Here is a 23217-nt window from a genome sequence, read left to right on the forward strand (position 1 = left end):
CTTCAACTTACAACAAACAGTTTACTTAGTGACAGTTTGAAGTTACAACGGCACCAAAAAAGTGAATTATGACCATTTACCATGAGTGCAGATCTCTGGCTTGATAAAATTGGGAGCTTTTCCCACGGCTTCCAGGAAGGGAATTTTTTTAAAAAAGTGAATTATGACCCTTTTTCTTACTTATGACCATGGGCACAAACCTTTGGCTTGATAAAATTGGGATCACTTTTCCCACGGCTTCTGGGAGGGGAATTTTTTTTATTTAAAAAAATGAATTATGACCATTTTCCACACTTATGACCATGGGCGTAGAGCTCTGGCTTGATAAAATCAGGAGCTCCACTTTTCCCATGGCTTCCAGGAGAGGAAAAATAATTTTTTAAAAAAGCTCTCATGCTATATACAGGTAGTCCTTGACTAATAATGGTTCCCTTAGTGACTGTTTGAAGTTTCAATGCCACTGAAAAAAGTGACTTATGATCATTTGTCACACTTATCATCAGGGGTGGGTTCTAAAATTTTTTACTACCGGTTCTGTGGGTGTGGCTTATTTTGTGGGTGTGGCTTGATGGTCATGTGACAATTCTTTAGGATTTAGCAGAGGTACTGGTCTACCAGGCTTTTAACTGCTTGCAGAACTGTACCGGTCTACTCATTTGTTTTTGGAGGTACCGGTCTACTCATTTGTTTTTGGAGGCACTGGTCTACCCATTTGTTTTTGGAGGTACCGGTCTACTCATTTGTTTTTGGAGGCACCGGTCTACCACCACACTGCCTTTTAACACTGATCAGCTGTAGGGTGGCCCTTTGAAGCCCCGCGGCAAGAGTTTAAACAGTTTTTTTCCTTCTAGCCGATCAGCTGGGACTCAGGAGGCAGCAATAGATTGGGAGCGGGGCCAAATAAAAGATAAGAATAACGCGGGGGGGGAGAAGGGGGGCGGGGGGACAGAACCAGTTTGGTGATATCATATCGTCACCACTACCGGCTCGGCGTAACCGGGAGGAACCCACCACTGCTTATGATCGATACAGCATCCCCATAGACTTACAGGGATTTACATTCGGATGCTTGACAACTGTCACATTTATGACCGCTGCAGTGTCCCAGGATCATGTGATCCCCTTTTTTGACCTTCTGACAAGCAAAGTCAATGGGGAAGCCCGTTACTAACTTAACAACTGCAGTGATTCACTTAACAAATGTGGCAAGAAAAGTTGTAAAATGGTACAAAACTCACTTAACAAAATTTCTCACTTGGCAACAGAAATTTGGGGTTTAATAGTGGTTGTAAGTTGAGAACTATCTGTATTAAACAAGGAACGAACAGAAAAGTTTTGGTAGTCAGAAAACTATCCAGAGTAACTTTTATTAGGGAAATAAACCCCTTGAAAGTCCATGGGAAAGAATCAGGGGTGAAATCCAGCAGGTTCTGACAGGTTCTAGAGAACTGGTAGCGGAAATTTTGAGTAGTTCGGAGAAACAGCAAATGCCACCTCTGGCTGGCCCCAGAGTGGGGTGGGAATGGGGATTTTGCAGTATCCTTCCCCCAGGAGTGGGAAGGGAATGGGGATTTTGCAGTATCCTTCCCCTGCCACGCCCATTAAGCCATGCCCACCAAGCCACACCACGCCCGCCACGCCCACAGAACTGGTAGGAAAAAAATTTGAATTTCACCACTGGAAAAAATGTATATATTTTGAGGGAAGCGGGGTTGTCTTTCATTGAGGAGGTATGTGGATTCCTTAATTGGTTTTTTTTAAAAAAAGCATCCCAACCGTTCCGCTCCCAACAATTTTTTGAAATGAGAAATTTCAAGAAAGGTCAACAGTTACAATCCACGTGCTTACCTGGTTAAACTACTGCATTGCACATACATTATGAATCAGAATTCAGCCGTAATTTTCTCCAGCGTTTGCTGTAACCACTTGGACTATAAACTTCCAAATCATGGTGTTAAACTGTGGATTGCTCTCAATCGATACGTTAAAAAAAACATTTCCCTCATTTCCCTTAAGCTTAAAGGTAAAGGTTCCCCTCACACATACGTGCTAGTTGTTCCCGACTCTAGGGGTCAGTGCTCATCTCCATTTCAAAGCCAAAGACCCAGCACCGTCTGAAGACGTCTCTGTGGTCATATGGCCGGCATGACTAAATGCCAAAGGCTCACGGAACGCTGTTACCTTCCCACCACAGGTGGTCCCTATTTTTTCTACTTGCATTTTGTACGTGCTTTCGAACTGCTAGATTGGTAGAAGCTGGGACCAGTAACAGGAGCTCACCCCATTACGCGGCACTAGGGATTCGAACCGCTGAACTGCCGACCTTTCAATCGACAAGCTCAGCATCTTAGTTAAGATGTGTCCCATAATTTTCTCCAGCATTTGCTGTAACCACTCGGACTATAAACTTCCAAATCATGGTGTTAAACTGTGGATTGCTCTCAATCAGTACATTAAAAAAAACAACCCATTTCCATCATTTCCTTTAAACTTACTCCCAAGTAAATAAACAAACATGAAAATGAATACATAAACTATAAAGAGGAGAATAAATCATTATTTGATTTATTCTCCTCTTTATAGTTTATGTATTCATTTACCATTAACATTAAATGAATTAGTGAACGTGTCCTTTTTTTGCTGTTCAGTTGCATATTTGTCTGATTGACTTTTCACCTTGAAAGTTGTCTGTGTTGGAAAGAGATGGATTTAGCTCCCAGTGATAATGTCCTTTCTGGCTTGAAATGGGCTGCATTCAAATGTCCCATGACTGACGGTCCTCTACAAAATTCTGAAGGGACAACGCTGATGGCAGCAAGGCTACATGGCTCAATTCTTGGATGTGCTTCATTTCCAGTAAATCAGGCTAGCTATTTGGAAAGCCTCCAAACCCATCCCTCACTTTTCCAGACCTACACTTGTATAGTTTCTGTCATTCACAAACTCCCTCTCCCTCCTATCTTTAAAGGCCTGGAAACCATCAGGAAGTCATCCTTAGCAGGGCATGCAAAAGGAACGGTGCTGGGAAGCAAACTTTTACAAACTTGAAAACCATACAATCTGCAAATGTGTGGTGTAGCTGATGGGTATATTGACCAGAAAAGACCAATGTTTTTAGTTAATATATATGCAGGGCTACAGATTACAGGAAATTCGGTGAGAATTTTCATCAGTTGGCATGGCAGATCTCTGCTAATCTTTCACTAAGTATAGAAGTGTTTTTGCCACTACTTTCTTCCAATGTGTTTTTAAATTCCCGATATAGCTATAGGCTAGCAGCCTTCCATCTAGACAGACTCTAAACCAGTTTTGGAGATAATCTTCCAAAACTGGACTGGAACATGATGGTTATTTATAAATTTATTTATAGGTCTTATTTATACAGCTATTCATCTTTTTTTTAAAAAAAATGATTTATATGCCGCCCTTCTCCGGAGACTCAGGGCGGCTTACAATGCGCTAAGCAATAGCCTTCATCCTTTTGTATATTTATACAAAGTCAGCTTATTGCCCCCACAAACTGGGTCCTCATTTTACCTACCTTAGAAAGGATGGAAGGCTGAGTCAACCTTGAGCCTGGCGAGATTCGAACTTACTTTAATTGCAGACAGCTGGTGTTAAATTACAGTGCCTTGTCTGCAGAGCTATCCAGGCTCTTGATCTTGCAATCAAGTGACTGTGGATAGCATACAACAAGGTTAATATTAAAAATATTTAAGAACTTTAAAATTGTAAAAGGGGTTAGAACAACAGAATGCAAAGAGATTATTGTAAGCCAAATGGAGATGTTAATTGCCCAGTAGCTATCTCAACACAGCATTTTGAACTTCCCTAGAATCCCCCAGGTCTGTGGACACAAGCTGATCTTGATGGACCTTCAGAAAACTAAAATGGTGATCCGGCTTCACTTTCAGAGGAGTATGTTCCATAAAGGAAGTCACAGCAGAAAAGACCTACTGCCTAGGGCAGTGATGGCGAACCTTTTCGGCTCCAAGTGGCAAAAAGGAACCGCGTGCAAGTGCGCTCATTTGGGTCGCAACCCGGAAGTGGAGTTGCCCAGGGCGCATGCGTGCGCCTGAGAATGAACTTCCGGTTTCCGGCATAAGCATGCACGCCAGCCAGCTAGTCTTCCAGATTTCTGGCACGCATGTGTGCACAACGATCAGCTGGCTGGCACGCATGATCACGCAGGAAAACAGAAAACCAGTTTCCGGCACAGCTGCACGCACAAAAGCCAGCTGATCATCGCACACACATGTGCAGCAGAAACCCGGAAGAGGAACGGGCAATTCATGCATGCCAAAAGACATGGCTCCGCATGCCACTTCGGGCACGCATGCCATAGGGTTTGCCATCATGGGCCTAGGACCTGCCAAATGAAACCCCCAGTCAACAGGATCTGCAGCATACTCTCTGTACTGGACGGCCATTTTGCTGTAGTGATTAAGGCACTAGGCTAGAAACCAGGAAACTGAGTTCTAGTTCCACCATAGGAATGGAAGCTGGCTGGGTGACCTTGGACCAATCACCAGGAGACTGTGAGTTCTAATCTCACCTTAGGTATGAAAGTCAGCTGGATGATTTTGGGCCAATCACACAATTCACTTCACAGAGCTGGTTTGGGGAAAATAGGAGGAGGGAGGATTTTGTATATTCACTGCCTTGAGTTATTTGTAAAAAAAAATAATAAAGGGAGGAATAAAAAATCTAAATATAAAAAAAATCTGGTGGGTGTGGGGGAAGAAAAGCTACTATTTAGCCTTGAGTGTACTGAGGGAAAGCTGAGATCCAAATCTCTTGGTTTTTGCTTTGGATATTTATTCCAGACATTGTTATGGCTACAAGTCTGGAATAGAAAGTTGCTTTTTCAAAAATCTGCCTCTAGTAGAGCATGGAGTTGTTTTATTGCAATATACCATAAACTACCTAGAAAAGTCTCACTCTAAGACAGCAATTCAAGGCTGCAGTTTCAGAAGAATATCAGCAGGTTTAGCACTTGTAGCTTTCATTCTGAAAAGCTTTCTCCGGAAAATTTCCTTTGCAAAGCAGGAGGAGAAGATAATTGAACCAAAGCTGTAAACAACTGTTTGGTGTATACCAGTGGTGTAATCCAATTTTTTTTACTACCAGTTCTGTAGGCGTGGCTTAGTGGGCGTGGTGTGGCTTGGTGGGCGTGGCAGGGGAAAGATACTGCAAAATCTCCATTCCCACCCCACTCCAGGGGAAGGATACTGCAAAATCCCCATTCCGTCCCCACTCCAGGGGAAGGATATTGCAAAATCTCCATTCCCATTCTACTCTGGGGCCAGCCAGAGGGGGTATTTGCTAGTTCTCCGAACTGCTCAAAATTTCCGCTACCGGTTCTCCAGAACCTGTCAGAACCTGCTGGATTTCATCTCTGGTGTATACACCGTTTATAATAGATTTATAATAACAGATAATGGATGAGCCTTGGTGGTGCAGCGGACTAAAGTGCTGTTAAGTAGCACTTAGCTGCCAGCTGCCTGCAATTACTGCAAGTTCAAATCTCACCAGGCTCAAGGTTGACTCAGCCTTCCAGCCTTCCGAGGTAGGTAAAATGAGGACCCAGATTGTGCGGGCAATAAGATGACTTTATTTAAAAAAGAACACCGCTTGGGGGGGCCGAAAGCCCTACTAAGCAGGTATATACAAAAGTATGAAGGCTATTGCTTAAGAGCCTTGGTAGTACAGGGGTTTAAGGCACCCTGTTATTAAGCTGGTTATTAAGACCAGCTGCCTGCAATTACTGCAGGGTTCGAATCTCGCCAAGGCTCAAGGTTGACTCAGCCTTCCATCCTTTCTAAGGTAGGTAAATTGAGGACCCAGTTGTGGGGGCAATAAGCTGATTTTGTATAAATATACAAAAGGATGAAGGCTATTGCTGAGCACATTGTAAGCCGCCCTGAGTCTTCGGAGAAGGGCAGCATATAAATCAAATTTAAAAAAAATGCATTGTAATCCGCCCTGAGTTTCCGGAAAAGGGTGGCATATAAATCAAACCAATAAAGAATAAACAATAAATAAATGATTTATTTTCTGTATTTCTTATTTTATTCTTTTGCTCTTCTAACATATGCCAGCAAAACGTGGACACTAATCTCATAATCGATACAAAAGCTACGAGTGGCATAAAGAGCCATGGAAAGATACATGCTCGGCATCACAAGAGAAGACACATCGATTAGAGGATGCCATCAAAAGAGTAAAAGAATTGAAATGGAAATGGGCTGGTCGCATAGCAAGAAGAGCTGATGGCAGATGGACCAAGGCAGTCGCAGAATGGATTCCACTTAATAAAAAGCGTCCACGAAAGAGACCTAAAACAAGATGGATCTATGACATCAGCAAGTATTGTGGGCCCAATTGGCCAAAGAAAGCTCAGGACCGTGTTGGTTGGAAACATGCAGAAGAGGCCTTCATCCTGCAGTGGATGGACAATGGCAAGAATGGTGATGATTCTTTTCCTATGCATGACATCTCTGTAAGGATCCAAATGAGAACTTAAAGTCATAAAATGTAATAATCTGGGGAGGGAAAATCTCCTATTATGAATATAAAAAGATAGGAAAAAGTCATGAAGAGACTCGGAAGGTTAGCTTGATGACTTCTCAAAGGTCAGAACAGGAAGGCCATTTCCTGTTTAGCTAAAATAATTTACAGTAGTTTAAAAATTGCCATTTCAAATACCGTTACGAGGATCTTGTTTTGAAATCTTCAGTAGCACAGGATGTATGCACGAACAAAGAAGTTTCAGCGAGGAATTAAAGTTTCCTGACTTTTTTTTCAACTTGCTTATTATAAGCAGCCAGGAGATCTTTAAATTTCCACAAAAATATGAAGAGTTAACTCCTAAACCAATGAAAAGTGCGACTACTTTGCCAAGCCAATTTCCCATCAAAGCCATAGGTCTTAATTATATGCATCACTAGTTAACTGGTGAGGATTAATTCTTTTTAATTATGGAAATATATTCCATTAATAAGACATATCAGTTGAAGGCATGTTGTTGCTTTGCTATTATTCAAAGGTGTTCAAGATTTTAGAATAGAAGCATCCAGTTCTCTTTTTCCTACTCTGCAGTTGTGATTCAATTTATTTAGGTATCACTAATGCTCAGTTCTATCTTTTGCACATATTTTTCTGCCTATCTTATTTCTTTCTACTACCAGTATACCTTCTTCATTCTCAATACCAAAATAGCAAAATTGCATCCCTAGCTAATTGTCAACACAGATCCCTACATCATGTGGTGTATGTGTGTGGGTATGTGTGTTGTATCATATTACACACACAATGCAATGCAATGCAATGCAATGCAATGCAATGCAATGCAATGCAATGCAATGCAATGCAATGCAATACAATACAGGTAGTCCTCAACTTATGACCTTGTTTGTTGCTAAGTGAGAAATTTGTTAAGTGATTTTTTCCCCATTTTATGACCCTTCTTGCCATAGTTGTTAAGTGAATCATTGCCGCTGTTAAATTAGTAACACTGTTGTTAATCTGGCTTCCCCGTTGACTTTGCTTTGATCATATGACCCTGGGACACTGCAACTGTCATAAATATGAGCCAGTTGCCAAGTGTCTGAATGTAAATCACATGACCATGGGGATGAAAAATGGTCATAAATCACTTTTTTTAATGCCATTGTAACTTTGAACGGTCACTAAATGGACTGTTGTAAGTCGAGGACTACCTACTTTTTCATAAATGTGAATAACACTATTCAGTCTATTTTACTTCTGCAAAATAAAGAGATGAACTTGGTATAACTGGTTGGAGAAAAAGAAAGGAATATAAAAATAGGGACACAAAAGAGAGGTTGTAATTTATAGACAAAAATTGGGTACCAATTAAGGAACATAATTAATTAAATATGGAATTTATCATATTGCATTATATGTAAATATATAGATATATATAGATAAGAAATATAAATACAGTCTACCGATGTGACAATTTTGAAAAAGAAGTCGTAAGACTTGATTCATGTTTATTTGTTTTGTATGTTGTATTGTCGTATTTATCCTTGTTTGTAATTTTTAACCAATAAAAAAGAATTTTTTAAAAAAAGAGATGAACTTGAGGTTTCTGTTTTGTGAGCAAAACCTGATACTGAACATTCACAATCGGCAAGGAATCCCTGAATACATACAGTAGGTCAGATTTCCCAACCCATACATTCCCATTGGGTTATAACTTCCATGATTCCCAGGAAGCTAGTTGAAGACTGTAGGGAATATCCTTGAAGATGAGAAGGTAGAGTTGGGATCTTGGAGTCTTAGTGGGCAACCAATTAAATATGAGCCAATAATGTGCAGCAGCAGCCAAAAAAGCCGATGCAATCCTAAATTGCATTAACAGAGGGATAAAATCAAGATCAAGTGATGTACTAACACCACTCTATAAAGCCTTCGTAAGACCACACCTAGAATACTGCATCCAGTTTAGGTCACCACACTATAAAAAAGATGTTGAGACTCTAGAAAGAGTGCAGAGAAGAGCAACCAAGATGACTAGGGAACTGAAGACTAAAACATACGATGAACGGTTGCAAGAACTGGGCATGGCTAGTGAAGAGAAGGACCAGGGGAGACATGGTAGCAGTATTCCAATATTTGAGGGGCTGCCACAGAGAAGAATGGGTCAAGCTATTTTCCAAAGCCCCTGAAAGCCAGATAAGGAATAATGGATGGAAACTGAACAAGGAGAGATTCAACCTGAAAATAAGGAGAAATTTTCTGACACAGAGAGCAATCAACCAGTGAAACAGCTTGCCTTCAGAAGTTGTGGGAGCTTCGTCACTGGAAGCTTTCAAGAAGAGACTGGACAGCCATCTGTCAGAAATAGTATAAGATCTCCTGCTTGGGCAGGGGGTTGGACTAGATGACCTACAAGGTCCCTTTCAACTCTGTTAATCTGTTAAATGCCACCAAGGCAGTAATCAATCAAGTTAGCTTGAGCCCATTCTAAAAAACTAATCTGAGTAAATATCTCCGACAAGCCCTTCTCCCATTCACTTAAAGAGAAAAGAGGGAGGAAGAAAAGATTCTGTTACTATAATCATATAATCAGTACAAGTACAGATAGTCTTTAACATACAACAGTTCATTTAGTGACCATTCAAAGTCACAATGGCACTGAAAAAAGGGATTTATGACCATTTTTCACACTTATGACCTTTGCAGCATCCCCCCCGGTCACATTTGTTATACTCAGATGTTTGACAACCGACTCACATTTTTGACGGTTGCAGTCAGTGGTGAAATGTAAAAATTGTTATTACTGGTTCTGTGGGCGTGGCTTGGTGGGGGTGGGGGTAATGTGACTGAGGGCGTGGCCAACTTTTTTTTTTTAACTTTTAAAACCATTTTTCCTACAACCTCTTCAGCTGAAGAGGTTGTAAAAAAATGCTTTTAAAAGCCTCTGACGATCCCAGCTGAGCCGCGCGATCATCAGGCTTTTTTTTTTTACTTTTAAAAGAATTTTTTCCGCCGAAGAGGTTGTAGAAAAAATGCTTTTAAAAATTAAAAAAAGCCTCTGATGATTGCGCGGCTCAGCTGGGCAATGGGGGGGGGCAGGGATTTTTGCTACCGGTTCTCCGAACCACCCGCCGCCATCTCTACCGGATCGGGAGATCCGGTCCGAACCAGGAGCATTTCACCCCCTGATTGCAGTGTCCCAGAGTCGTGTGATCTCCTTTTGTGAGCTTCTGACAAGCAAAGTGAAGAGGGAAGCCAGATTCACCTTGACAACCATGTGACTAAGAACGGCAGAGATTCATTTAACAAACGAGATGGGTAAAGTCCTAAAGTGGAGCAAACTCACTTAACAAATTTCTCACTTAACAACATAAATTTTGGACTCGACTGTAGTCGTAAGTTGAGGCCTACCTGTAATTTTAGACTTATATGGCATTGATTTCTTGGTCTGGTCTATCTAATGGGGCTGACTCTAATAATGAAGGAGGGAACTGTGATGCAACACAGCTGACCAACATTAGATTAGAAATGGATAATATACTGTATGTCCGACATCAGAAAGCAACATTTTGCAAGTGGTTCTTCTATGTAGTATCCAACATTCTCCTAAAATGGTCTTAGTGTTTATTCAGAATGTCGTGTTTCTTGTGAAATTAATAATGTTTTATTTTTTGTTATTACAGTTACTTGTCTGTAGAATTAATTGCTATGATCCCTTGTTCTCAGACTGATAAAGATGCAGCCAGGAATTGAATTGAAGTAATTTATCAATGTTTGAAAAAGGTTCGTGTTACACAGAAATATGCATAATTGGATTCAAAGCTGGACAGGCATAGGCCTTGAGATGTCAATGAAAAGAAACAGACTTTCATTATTCCTCACTTGGCCATTAGCTGCATGGATAAGCATACTTAAGAAAATGACTAGCCGTACTTAATATATATCAAATAAGTAGTGAGCAACCTCTTCTTAACTCAGAACTTGCACATTATTTTTACTGCCTTGCTGTAGCTGATCACGCTATGACATCATGTAAGTCAGCGGCCCCCAATCTTCTGGGCACCAGGGACCAGTTCCAAAGAGAAAGGTTTTTCCGCGGACCGAAGGAGGCGTGGTTTTGCGTGCTGCCTGCATCTCACGGATGGAGCTTCGCTTGTTTGTATAGCCCGGTTGCTGGCATGCCGTGGCCCGGTACTGGTCCATAGACCAGTGTTTGGGGATCCCTGATCTAAGTGAATGCAGTTGAAACATTTGGACCTTTTCTTTTTGCATTATTGAAGGATTTTAAGGGTGAAGTTTTGAGGTTCTGTTTTTATTAAGAGTTACAAGGGTTCAAATCTTTCACTTTGTTCATTGTCTCCCAAATTCAGAAAATGATGTAAAACAACAATCTCATCCCTTACAAGCTAGAACTGGAATGTTACATGCAGCCCAGTGGTGAAATTCAATTTTTTTTACCTCCGGTTCTGTGGGCGTGGCTTGGTGAGCATGGCTTGGTAGGTGTGGCAGGGGAAGGATACTGCAAAATCTCCATTCCGACCCCACTCTGGGGCCAGCCAGAGGTGGTATTTGCCAGTTCTCCAAACTGCTCAAAATTTCCACTACCAGTTCTCTAGAACCTATCAGAACCTGCTGGATTTCACCCTTGATGCAGCTTATGTTTGTATGTTACCTCACCTGTATTAAGGTGTGGAAACATTAATGCCAATGTTTTATTAATTGCTCTCCCAAGTATTCTTGACTAGTTCAGTGTCATCATAACAATTCATTTTCCCTTCGAAGGTTCCAGTCCTATTCATAGGTATGGGAAGTGTGCCCAAGTGAAAACCCCCAGAGAAGAAGATCAAAATGTAAACACTTAATCTGATTGTTGTGTCCTTATATGGGCATCCGCCGGTGGTTGGCTAATCCACCAGCGGGAAGTTTAAATAAATGTCATTGGCCGGCTAGCTTGCCAGAGCTGTATATAAGGAGGGCTTGGCAGCTCAGCCGGCAGTTCCGAACGAGCTGAATAAAGTGCTGAACGGACCTCTGCTGAGTCGCGTCTTCTTTTCCCTGCGCCAATCCCTGCTGGAAACATTTGCAAACAAATGATCTATATCTGTGGGCACACGAGCGTTGCTCTAGCTCAGCTCCAGTGCGCATGGGCACACCAGCCAGTTGATTTTCGGGCCTTCTGGGTCCACCGGAAGTTGGGAAATGGTCCATTTCCAGCCTCCTGAGGGCCTCTGGAGTGGTGGGGGAGGCTGTTTCCCCCCTCCCCAGGCTCCAAGAAAGCCTCTGGAGCCTGGGGAGGGTGAAAAATGGACTTTCCGGGCCCACTGGTAACCTTTTTGCTGGCTCGTGTCAAAAGCGGGGGGAGTAGGGGGGTAGCGTGCGCGCATGCATGGAGGGGTGGGGCGTGGGGAGCATTGAATTATGGGTATGGGCACGTGTGCACTCGACCCCCCCACACTCCCCCCGCTTTTGGCATGCAATGGCAAAAAGGTTAGCCATCACTGATCTATAACAATCTATTATTATATTAAAAGAGGGAGTATAAAAGGGAGAATGCAGACAGTTTCTCTAGAAAAATGAGTTTAAAACCTGTGTTAGACCGTCTGTATGTATGTGAAGGTGTGCTTTGTTATATACGACAAAATTTAATCCCCTGATAATTAAGGCTGTGTGCAAGTCCTTGGTTCACACAGGTGTCAAGCCAAAATATGCCTTCTTTGATTTTGCTTAAGTATGAATTGTAAATTTAGTATGAATTGTGAATTAGTGGCAGGAACTCAGTGTAATTTAAAATCATAGTAAGTGGCTAAGAGTTATGATTAATAAAGTCATTTATGTTAATTAATAAAAGCGGGGTTAAACCAGTCTTAACCATTTGCATTTCTCATTCTTAGAATCATAAAATGGAGGATTCAAAGGAATCCTGGAGATCATCTAGTCCAAATCTCAATCTAGTGCATAAATCCAATACTGCCATATGCCTTACAGAGGGCCATTTGTCCTCTGTGTAATTGCCTCCAATGAACAAGAATATATCCCTCCCAAGTTGAACTACAATTATCATTATCATTTTTCTCCTGATGCCTAATATTTGCATCCTTGTAAGGTAAGTCACTCGTCCTGCCTGATAGAATATCTCTGTACACACCTGCCTTATCTTTGTAGCTGAGAACAGCTCCCAGGTTTTCCTGCAGTCTTCTTTTCTCTAGAATAAACGTATGTTGTGCCTCTAATTGTTCCTTTTAGTTTCCTTCCAGCCAGGTACATTATAACCTTGATTTGCTCTCCTTTGAGCATGCGCCAGATTGTCAATACCATTACCAGAATTGGATGTACTATTCCATGTAGGACCTGAGCCAGCGGTGAAATGCACTTACCTTCGCTACTGGACTGGAAAGGTGAGCTCATGTGCACCTCTTCTGTGCATCCGCAGAGAGGGACAAAAACAGGACGTAATGATGTCCCGGCGGGTAGGCGGAGTCTCCTGTCGCCGGCCCTACTGGCTCGCGCGAGCCGGATAGATCCGGCCGGATTTCATCGCTGACCTGAACACTACAGAATAGAGAGGAATAATGACTTTTGATCTTAGAATAATATTTTATGGTGCAGCATAGGTTGCATTTATGTTTTTCAAATATATAGAGGACATTACACGTTGATCTACCAACCGTCGCAAATCCTTTTCACACAGTTGCCCAATATGTCACACCCAGAATGTTACACATGTACACCATTACATACTACGTTCATGTGAGTTCGGTTTCTGTCTGCTCTTCCAAATTGTTAAGTAGCTCATGGATCTTGATAGTGTCCTCTAAGGCAGAAGTCACCAACCTCCGGTCCGCAGACTAGTACCTGGCCATGCAAGCAGCTGGTGAGTGCAAAAAACTCCATTTGTGGAAAATGGCAGGCATGCACGCATAAAACCATCCCGTCTCCCTGCTGCCACTGCTGCCAGTCCACAGAACCAGAAAGGTTGGGGGCTGTTGCTCTAAGCCTAAGGAGTTCAGTATCCTCTCTATCTTTGTACTTTGTACTTTTACTGTATCTTTACAACTTATATTGTTTTTATTGTTTCCTAGTATCATTTGATTGCTTATTAGTATCCTATGACTATCACTAAGTATTGTATCTTTAACATTTCATTTTTATGCCATTAATAACAAAAAAGGAAAATGAAAAAGGCAAAATCCCCCACAAAGTATAAATCAAAAAGTATAAAGAACCCCAAGATGATGATGATGATAATAATAATAATAATAATAATAATAATAATAATAATAATAATAATATCATCTTGTGGGACTTTAGGATTCAGACTGACAGGCACTTGGTCCACAACACACTGACATAACAATAGTTGAAAAGAAAAAAGTATGGTTCATTGACATTGCAATACCTGGTGATGCACCGATTGAAGATAAGCAGCAAGAAAAAAATCACAAAGTACCGGGACTTGCAAATTGAAGTTGAGCGACTGTGGAAAAAGAAATCGTGTGTTGTCCGGATTGTAATTGGAGCCCTTGGAGCAATACCCAAAGGGCTACCCCGCTATTTAGAAATTCTAAATTTGCCGGATTTGAACATTTTGACTCTACAAAAAACCACCTTACTTGGAACAGCTTACATCCTCCGACGATACTTTAACAGTTCCTAGGTCCTTGGTTAGGACTCGAGCTGCTGAGCTATTAACCGGCCTCAAAGGCTGTGAATCTCACTAAAGATTAACCAATAATAATAATAATAATAATTTAATTTAATTTAATTTAATTTAATTTAATTTAATTTAATTTAATTTAATTTAATTTAATTTAATTAATTTAATTTAATTTAATTTAATTTAATTTAATTTAATTTAATTTAATTTAATTTAATTTAATTTAATTTAATTTAATTTAATTTAATTTAATTTAATTTAATTTAATTTAATTTAATTAATTAAATTTATATGCCGCCTCTCTCCGAAGACTCAGGGCGGCTAATAACAACAACAACAACTTTATTGTCATTGTATGTGTATACACAGTATACCCATACAACGAAATTCACTTAACACCCAAACACCAGGTCCAACACACATAACAATCCCCAAACACACTCCCATCCACCACAATTCCCCACCCCTAAACCACCCAAACATCCACACAACAGACCAAGTAATGCTGTCCAACAGCTCACTGATGGTGGCCCTTTAGTTCATTGTTGAGTGCAATTGAGTCCGTCTGGACTACTGTAATGCTCTCTACATGGGGCTCCCCTTGAAGAGCACTTGGAGGCTCCAACTGGTCCAGAATGCGGCCGCAAGGGTGATTATGGGAGCGACATGGCGCACCCATGTAACACCTCTCCTGCGCGAGCTGCACTGGCTCCCAGTAGTCTTCCGGATGCGATTCAAGGTGATGGTTACCATCTTTAAAGCGCTCCGTGGCTTAGGACCTGGGTATTTACGAGATTGCCTTCTGCCACCGATAGCCTCCCACTGGCCAATACGCTCCCACAGAGAGGGACTCATCAGGGTGCCGTCAGCCAAACTATGTCGACTGGCGACCCCCAGGGGGAGAGCCTTCACTGTGGGGGCACCTGCCCTCTGGAATGAACTGCCCCCAGAGATACATAAGATCCCCGACCTACATACCTTTCGCCGTGCCCTTAAGACTTTACTGTTTCAACAGGCTGGGCTGGCTTAAAATAACGAATTTTAATGGGTGTTTTAGTTTTTAGTTTTTTAGTTTTTAATATAAAGGCCAAATTGTTTAATATGTTTTAAACTGTTTTTAAATTTTATGGAGATTTGTTGTTTTATTGTGGCTGTGCACCGCCCTGAGTCCCTCGGGAGAAGGGCGGTATAAAAATTTAAATAATAAATAAATAATAAATAAATAATCATAGCTCTGGGATAAAAACTATTCAGAAAACGTGTGGTCTGAGTTTTAATTGTTCTATATCTTCTGCCACAAGGCAACAGTCCAAAAAGATTGTAAGCAGGATGGGAAGAGTCTCTGAGAATGTTATTCAACTTTCTCAAACAGCGAGATTTGAAGATGTTGTCCAGGGCTGGTAGCTGGAGTCCGATGGTATTCTGGGTAGTTTTAACGATTCGCTGTAGAGCTTTTTTGTCCGCTACGGGGCTACTCCCATACCATGCAAGAATGCCGTATGTCAGGACACTCTCAATAATGCTGCGATAGTAGGACAGAAGTAGATGCTGAGATAGATTTATCATCCTGAGTAAAACTAGCATCAGCACCATAAAACAAGTTTTTTCTGTGAGGGCATTCTGTAGACCTTCGGGCCTTTTAAAATTTTCTCTCCATTAGACAATCAGACTAATTAAAATTCTTGCTTGGATCTCTAGCCTTTGGCCTTATAGATTTTAAGTTATAGCATGATTTGAGTTGTCTCTATATTATTATTATTATTTTTTAATTTGATTTATATGCCGCCCTTCTCCGGAGACTCAGGGCGGCTTACAATGCATTAAGCAATAGCCTTCATACTTTTGTATATTTATACAAAGTCAGCTTATTGCCCACACAAACTGGGTCCTCATTTCACCTACCTTAGAAAGGATGGAAGGCTGAGTCAACCTTGAGCTTTGGAGAGATTCGAACCAGCAGTAAATTGCAGGCAGCTGTGTTAATAACAGGGTGCTTAGACCACTGTACTATCAAGGCTCATTTATTTCATGGTTGTAAACCATTTTAGTGGCTTAGTAATGAAAGACGTGGTACAGTATCGCTGTATTTTATATAAATAATCATTTCCTCTGAATTCTGAACTGTTTCTAAATTTCATATTTGTACAAAAATTGATTTTTGACTTTTAGATGCTCCTTTAAAGTAGCATGATTTTTGAGATACATCTAAATATATAAGAATACTTGATTTGAATCATTCTCATTTTAAAGGCTCTACCATGTACCATTATTAAAAAAGAAATTCTATAATATTTAAGGGTATTTTGAAAGGAGAATTCTGTACATATTTATGGTTTCCCACAGTAGAGCGTTTTAAGCGCAGCTATATATGGTTGTTGACATAAAACAAAAGAGAAAAAATACTGATTATGATGTTACACCTCCTTTTCCTTGTATGGTAAAGGCTCAAGCTATGAGTATCTCTATATTTAGTATAAAGGGATAATAGGTTCTCTCAGCCAACTTGGAACAGGAATTCTGTCTCTTGATGATATTTTTATACAAAGTGATCCCTAAAGTCCAATCTTCTATAATATTGACATTAAAATGACAACTCTGATTTCATTTGTTACTCTTCTGGAAGTGAGTTGTATTACAAATATACAGTGCATACCTTCAAAAGGGAGTAAGACTGTATATGCATTTCCATGATTATAGAATGGCTTTAGTTTCTTTTTCTTATCCTTGGAAATCAAATAGAAGTGAAAAAGCACTGCAGCTGTTTTAGATATTCCAAAAGTTTATTGCTTCTCCAGACTGGAGTAATCTGTCCAAAGTAGCGTAGATATAGCTGGGACCCCACCATTATGGAATTTTTGTGACAGTAATTAGGACAAGCGTGCGTTTTTTTTTTCATTTATGGCTAGGGACATGCTGGGAAATGCTACATATTAGCAATGGGAAAACGATAATAGAATGAAATAGCTACATGCAAACTTTAGTTATTAGCAAACTCTGAAATGAAGATAATTAGCCTATCAGCCTTTAGACCGGGGTGAAATCCAGTAGGTTCTGACAGGTTCTGGAGAACCAGTAGTGGAAATTTTAAGCAGTTCAGAGAACCGGTAGCAGAAATTTTGAGTAGTTTGAAGAACCAGCAAATACCACCTCTGGCTGGCCCCAAAGTGGGGTGGGAATGGAGGTTTTGCAATATACTTCCCCCAGGAGTGAGGAGGGAATGGGGATTTTGCAGTATCCTTCCCACAGGAGTGGGGAGGGAATGGGGATTTTGCAGTATCCTTCCCCTGCCACGCCCACCAAGCCACACCCACAGAACCAGCAGTAAAAAAATTTGGATTTCACCACTGCTTTAGACCCATTTTAAGGGGCTCATGTGCGTCACATCAGTATTTTGCAAGTGAAGATGACTCTTGAGGTTATGGCATTGTTGCATGCCAGCTTTCTATTTATTATTTTTCATAAAACGACTTCAACATAAAGCCAATTGGACCAGGGGATCTGACAGGTCTCCAAGGAGGTGCCCCTGGTAAGTGGCCAGGGAACCAGACATGTAGGGATACAACAACATATTGTTGCTGGAAACATCTGGTCGCTCTCCTTGACTACGGTGGAGAATACAGCAAAGCTCAAAGGATCCAGGATGTCCAAGATAAATGGCAAAGTAAAAAAAAAAAAAAAATTCTCTGCACTAGGGTGTTCTAGCACTTAAATTTGAATTTGCAGGAGAAGGTTGCAGCTGTTCGGTGAACAAAAAACAAACAAACAAAAAAAGCATCTGTGCTTTCCTTCCATTCCTGAGATAAAACAAAACAAAATATATTTCTCTGAGTATGACTGCCAGCCAGAGCTTTTTTACGTTTTACATGAACCACCTTGCCTTTATTCTAAGTGCTAGCAGTGGTGGGTTCCTCCCGGTTCGGTCCGGTTCGGCCAAGCCGATAGTGGTGACGATATGACGTCACCGAACCGGTTCTCCCCCCCCGCCCTCCCACCCCCCACCCCCCCACGTTATTCTTACCTTTTATTTGGTCCCACCCCCAATCTATTGCTGCTTCCTGAGTCCCAGCTGATGACTAGAGGGAAAAAAACTGTTTAAACTCTTGCCGCGGGGCTTCAAAGGGCCATCCTATAGCTGATCAATGTTAAAAGCAAACAAATGAGTCGGGTCGTAAGTGCGAGGACCTTCCAGAAATGACTCTGACCAGTTAGCCACGCCCACCTAGTCACATGACCTCCAAGCCACGCCCACAAAATAAGCCACGCCCACAGAACCGGTAGTAAAAAAATTTAGAACCCACCCCTGAGTGCTAGGACTAGACCTGTGATAGCGAACCTTTTCCAGACTGAGTGCCCAAAGTGTATGTGCGCGCGTGCCCGAACCCCCCAAAATGCAATACATGTACGGGTGCCCCCCAGGCATGCGCACGCACCCCCCACATGCAACCCGCCCCCTGCGCATGTGGGGACCCCCTCTACGTGTCCTGCACCCCTGTGCATGCACGCACAGCCCGTACGCACATGCCCCGCCCCTACGCATGCGCAGCAGAGACCCGACAACCAGCTGGCTGGCAGGAGGCGTGCGCACATGTGCTGCAGAGCTGAACTGGAGTGATGGCATGCGTGCCTACAGAGAGGGCACTGCTTGCCACCTGTGGCACACATGCAATAGGTTCACCATCACAGTGCTAGATTAATGGGAAGATGGGTATGTCCTGCTGCGTGCTTAGAGTATTTATATTTTGCCACTGCTGGCTTAGTGCTATCCATCCATACTTGTTCAGCAGATATGGGTAGAGAAAAAAGGGTGAACTGCCATAGATACCATGTTCCTCAGGAGCCCACAACGATTTGGAACTGTTCTTATTTATATATATATGGAGATTCTCAGTCATCCAAGTCATGGTTGTCCCAAAGGTGCTTTCTTTTCAAGAGGCAACTGAACTTTCTTTTTCTTTGAAGATGTTTCACTTCTCATCCAAGAAGCTTCTTCAACTCTGACTGGATGGTGGGGAATGGAAGGATTTATACTCTTTGCAGACAGCTGGTCATTTGCATTCTTTTAGAGAGTTGTTGAGGCCATTTGGAAGTTTATCTGTGTCCTCAGGGTCACTTAAGTAGTGCAAATGGGTGTGGAGCTTTCTTGGAACTGCTGAGAGGACTGTGTTATAGACTGGAGATAGATAATGTATCCCTCCCTTTCTGTTGAGAGACAGCTGTTCAATTTTGACATAGATGGCCTCTTTGACCCCTCTTTCAAACCAGCCATACTCTCTGTCCAAAATGTGGACTTTGCTGTCTTCAAAAGAGTGGCCTTTGCCTTTTAAATGCAGATGGACTGCTGAATTTGTCCTGATGGGTTTGTTCTCCTATGTTGTGCCATGCGTTTATGCAGTGCTTGTTTTGTTTCCCCAATGTACAGATCTGCAAATGGTTCACTGCATTGTATTGCATATACCACATTGCTCAGTTTGTGTCTGTTTGTTATATATACTAAGCTTCTGCCTTAGTATATTCTTGGGTTCGAAGTGTCCACATATGTTGTGTTGGCTGAAGATCCTCCTGAGCTGTTCATATTTATGTATTATTTAGATGATTTATCTAGCCACCCACCACTTATAATCATGTCTATAGTTGGCGTACATCAAATAAAATCTCCCAGAAGCAATGTTTCAATAAAATCCATGCAATTTCAATAACAACCCCTCCAAAAGAAAGAAAGAAAGAAGAAAGAAAGAAAGAAAGAAAGAAAGAAAGAAAGAAAGAAAGAAAGAAAGAAAGAAAGAAAGAAAAGAAACTCAGAAGCTTAACGTGTCAACGGTATAAAACTGTCCTACCTCCCAGAAGGCTCATCTATTGTCTTGGCCCAATGCCTGGGAGAAGAGCCACATTTTGAAAGATTTTTATATCATTCTGTTTACATTTCATGGTTCCTTACAGAGATAATTCCATGATTATCTTTTCATGTACACAAAGTAATATTGGGTTAATGCATAATTATGTATCTCCATGAATTAAATGGAGAGAGAAAGAGAGAGAGAAGCTCTATTGAGCTTGTGCGGGTTGAGTCTGCTGTTTTCCTATAGGCAGATGGAATAATCTTAAGAAATAAGATTGGATTTCGCCCCAAACCTGATTGTAGCAATCAAGTTCTTGCATTAACTTCCTAACTGGAGAATGGATTCCAAAGGAAAATGAAAAAATGTCTCTATTTTTCTTCTCGGCAGCCTATGATACTATACCTTGTCGTAACACCATTACCTTGATTGACAACATATTGAGTAACAGGTTATTTTCAAGTATTCACAGAATTCAATAGAAGCAGATATCTTAAGTTGAATAATGGCCTACCACAAGCATCAGTGCTATCCCTTGCTCTTTTTAACTTATCCACAACCTACCTAAAACTGTTGCTCAGAAATTTATTTACGCCAGTGATATCAATCTCACAGTGATGCAGAGGTCATCCTCTCTCAAAATCTCCAGAACCTGGATGACTACTTCAAAAAAAAATGGCACCTCCAACCAAGCCTAACAAAAACAGAAGTAGCCACATTATTCTCATAAAGATAAAAAGAGGAAGGGGGAAAGTACCTACAGACATGCAATATTCTCTTACCATAATAACCTCATAATAAAAAGAAAATTAGTATGCATGATTTTGATGTCCTTGTTTGGCCTATCTTAAACAATACAAGTAGTCCTTGCAACCACTCTTGAACCCAACCCAATTACTGGAGCTAATCAGCTTTTGTGACCTTCTGACAAGCGAAGGCAATGGGGAAGCCAGATTCACTAAACAACCATGTTACTAACTTAACAATTGCAGTGATTCACTTAACAAATGTGGCAAGAAAAGTGGTAGAATGGGGCAAATCTCACTTAAGCACCATATATTAATTTGCTAGGCAAGTGTGATTTGTGTGCCCAAGAGTCTAGGCACAGTCAAATATGGTAGTTATCAAAGGCTCCATAAATCCCTTTGTAGGAAGTTAGCACCCCCTCTTCCCCCCAGCTTTTCTAGGATCAAATCATTCACTTCTCTCCATTACCAGGAAAACACTTCAGGTAGTTCCTCCAATAGTTAAGTTTTATGTATGAGATGCTTTTGTATCTATTGAGAAAACTGGAGTATTCCATTCAGTATCCATTTACTGAAATCCAGGTCATCCTATTCACAAACAAAATGCCTTCAACCACAGTTCCCACAGAAGACTGGAGTTGATGGGATTAAGAATTTACATTCCCCCACCCAAATTCTAAGGACAGGACAGGACCTTTAGGACATAAATGGATTTACCCACCACCATAAGAATAGCAAAAGACACGAGGCTCTCTATATTGCACAACCCCCTGGAGCATCTCAATCAGCAAACCCCAGAACCCTATAAAAATCCATCCACTCACTCAGCCATTTTGTCAGCCACCCCAGACACAGGCTGCTATCACTGAAGTTTCTAGAAAACTTCTTTCCTTGTAGCCAGCCTCCATTTTATTTCCAGTTCCGGCTTGGAACTGGACTGGATTTTTCTTCCAACATCTTGTTTTTGCTATTTTCGTGGGCCATCAGAAATCAAGGCTTTGGTAAGCACAGTACTTGTTGGTAGGCTGAATTCATTTTGATGAGTCATTAATTATATAGCCTTTGATAGTTTCCAGATCATGGGAATATGGACACAGACAGCAAATGAAAAGAGGAGAGAACCCCGTTCCCCTACTTATATAATTATTCATTACCTGTAATGATTAATTTTAATCAAATGGAGAAACATATAGATTGAAATCTTAGTGTGGGATTTGAGACTATGTTCTGGGTCTGTTTTTTCTTACCATTCCAGATGGTACATTTCATCTAATTAAATAATCCATTGAAAAAGTATGTGACCCATGTTCTTTCCTGCTATCGCATTTGGGTGTCTCTGCTCAGGATTTCATGATCCCATGAATCTCCTTTCCCAGTCATAATGAGGGGAAAGGGGGAAAGAATTAAAAGAAACAGATCCAAAGGCAAGGCAAGAGAATTAAGCTGAAGAAGATAAGCTTGGATACCATAACTTGGAGGAATGCAATGTTTGGAATAGTTTTAGAGGTTCCAGCGATAAAGACCTTAACAGCCATCTTGGCAAATGGGAAAGAAAATAGTTGCATATAGCAAACAGAAAGAGATTTCCCCTTTGGCTGCCTCACGAAAGCTACATATTGTTTTGTGACGTTTGAAAAATCACACGCAGACAAGCTGGGAGAAGAGGAAGCGAGGAGAAGAGGAAGGGGTAGATAAACCCTCTTTATTGCCCATTTCTCTACCTGGCATAATTTTTCCCAATGGGTATAAAAAGTCCACATACCCCTGTTTAAAATGCCAGGTTCCTGAGATGTAGAAATAAGTCAGGCCAAGATTTTCAGAATTTACATTTCACTTCAGAAATCTTTTTTCCACCTTTAATACAACATACAAGCTGTACAATTCAATTGAAAAGCAAATTGAAATCTTTTGGGGGGGAAGATGACAATAAAAAAACATACATAGTGTGGTTGCATAAATGTGTACACCCTTAAACTAATACTCTGTTGAAGCACTTTCTGATTTGATGGCAGCTTCCAATCTTTTGGGATGGGAGATTATTAGTGTAGGAAGTTAGCACCTACCCCTCTCCTAGAAAAATGAAATATTTTAGGAAATATTAAAAGAGCAGAATATTTCCCCTAAAAGGGAGGCAGAAACTCAGGGCCCTCCTACACACCTTTGTTAATGGGCCATTAAGACCTGGGCCTGTCTATTCTACATAACAAAGATCTACCTCCTTCAGGCAGAGCCATAGTAGGAATTTCCCAAAGCCCTTTCATTACATCATCACCCAGCAAGAGTCAACCAAGTCTGGGACTCAAAAGACAACCTACAAAGTTACTCCTGCATGGCCCCATGGGAGTCTGACAACCAATCAGAACACAAGCTCAAATTCAAAGCCCAACAGAGGGCATAAAAACTCTCAGCATCTCTGCCCTTTTGCCTCTGACTGGCCCCGCCACTATCTATTCTCTGCCTCCCAGCTGATCGGGAG

Source organism: Pantherophis guttatus, chromosome 5, assembly GCF_059756535.1.
Source record: "Pantherophis guttatus breed Tessera chromosome 5, ASM5975653v1, whole genome shotgun sequence".
Classification (NCBI taxonomy): Eukaryota; Metazoa; Chordata; class Lepidosauria; order Squamata; family Colubridae; genus Pantherophis; species Pantherophis guttatus.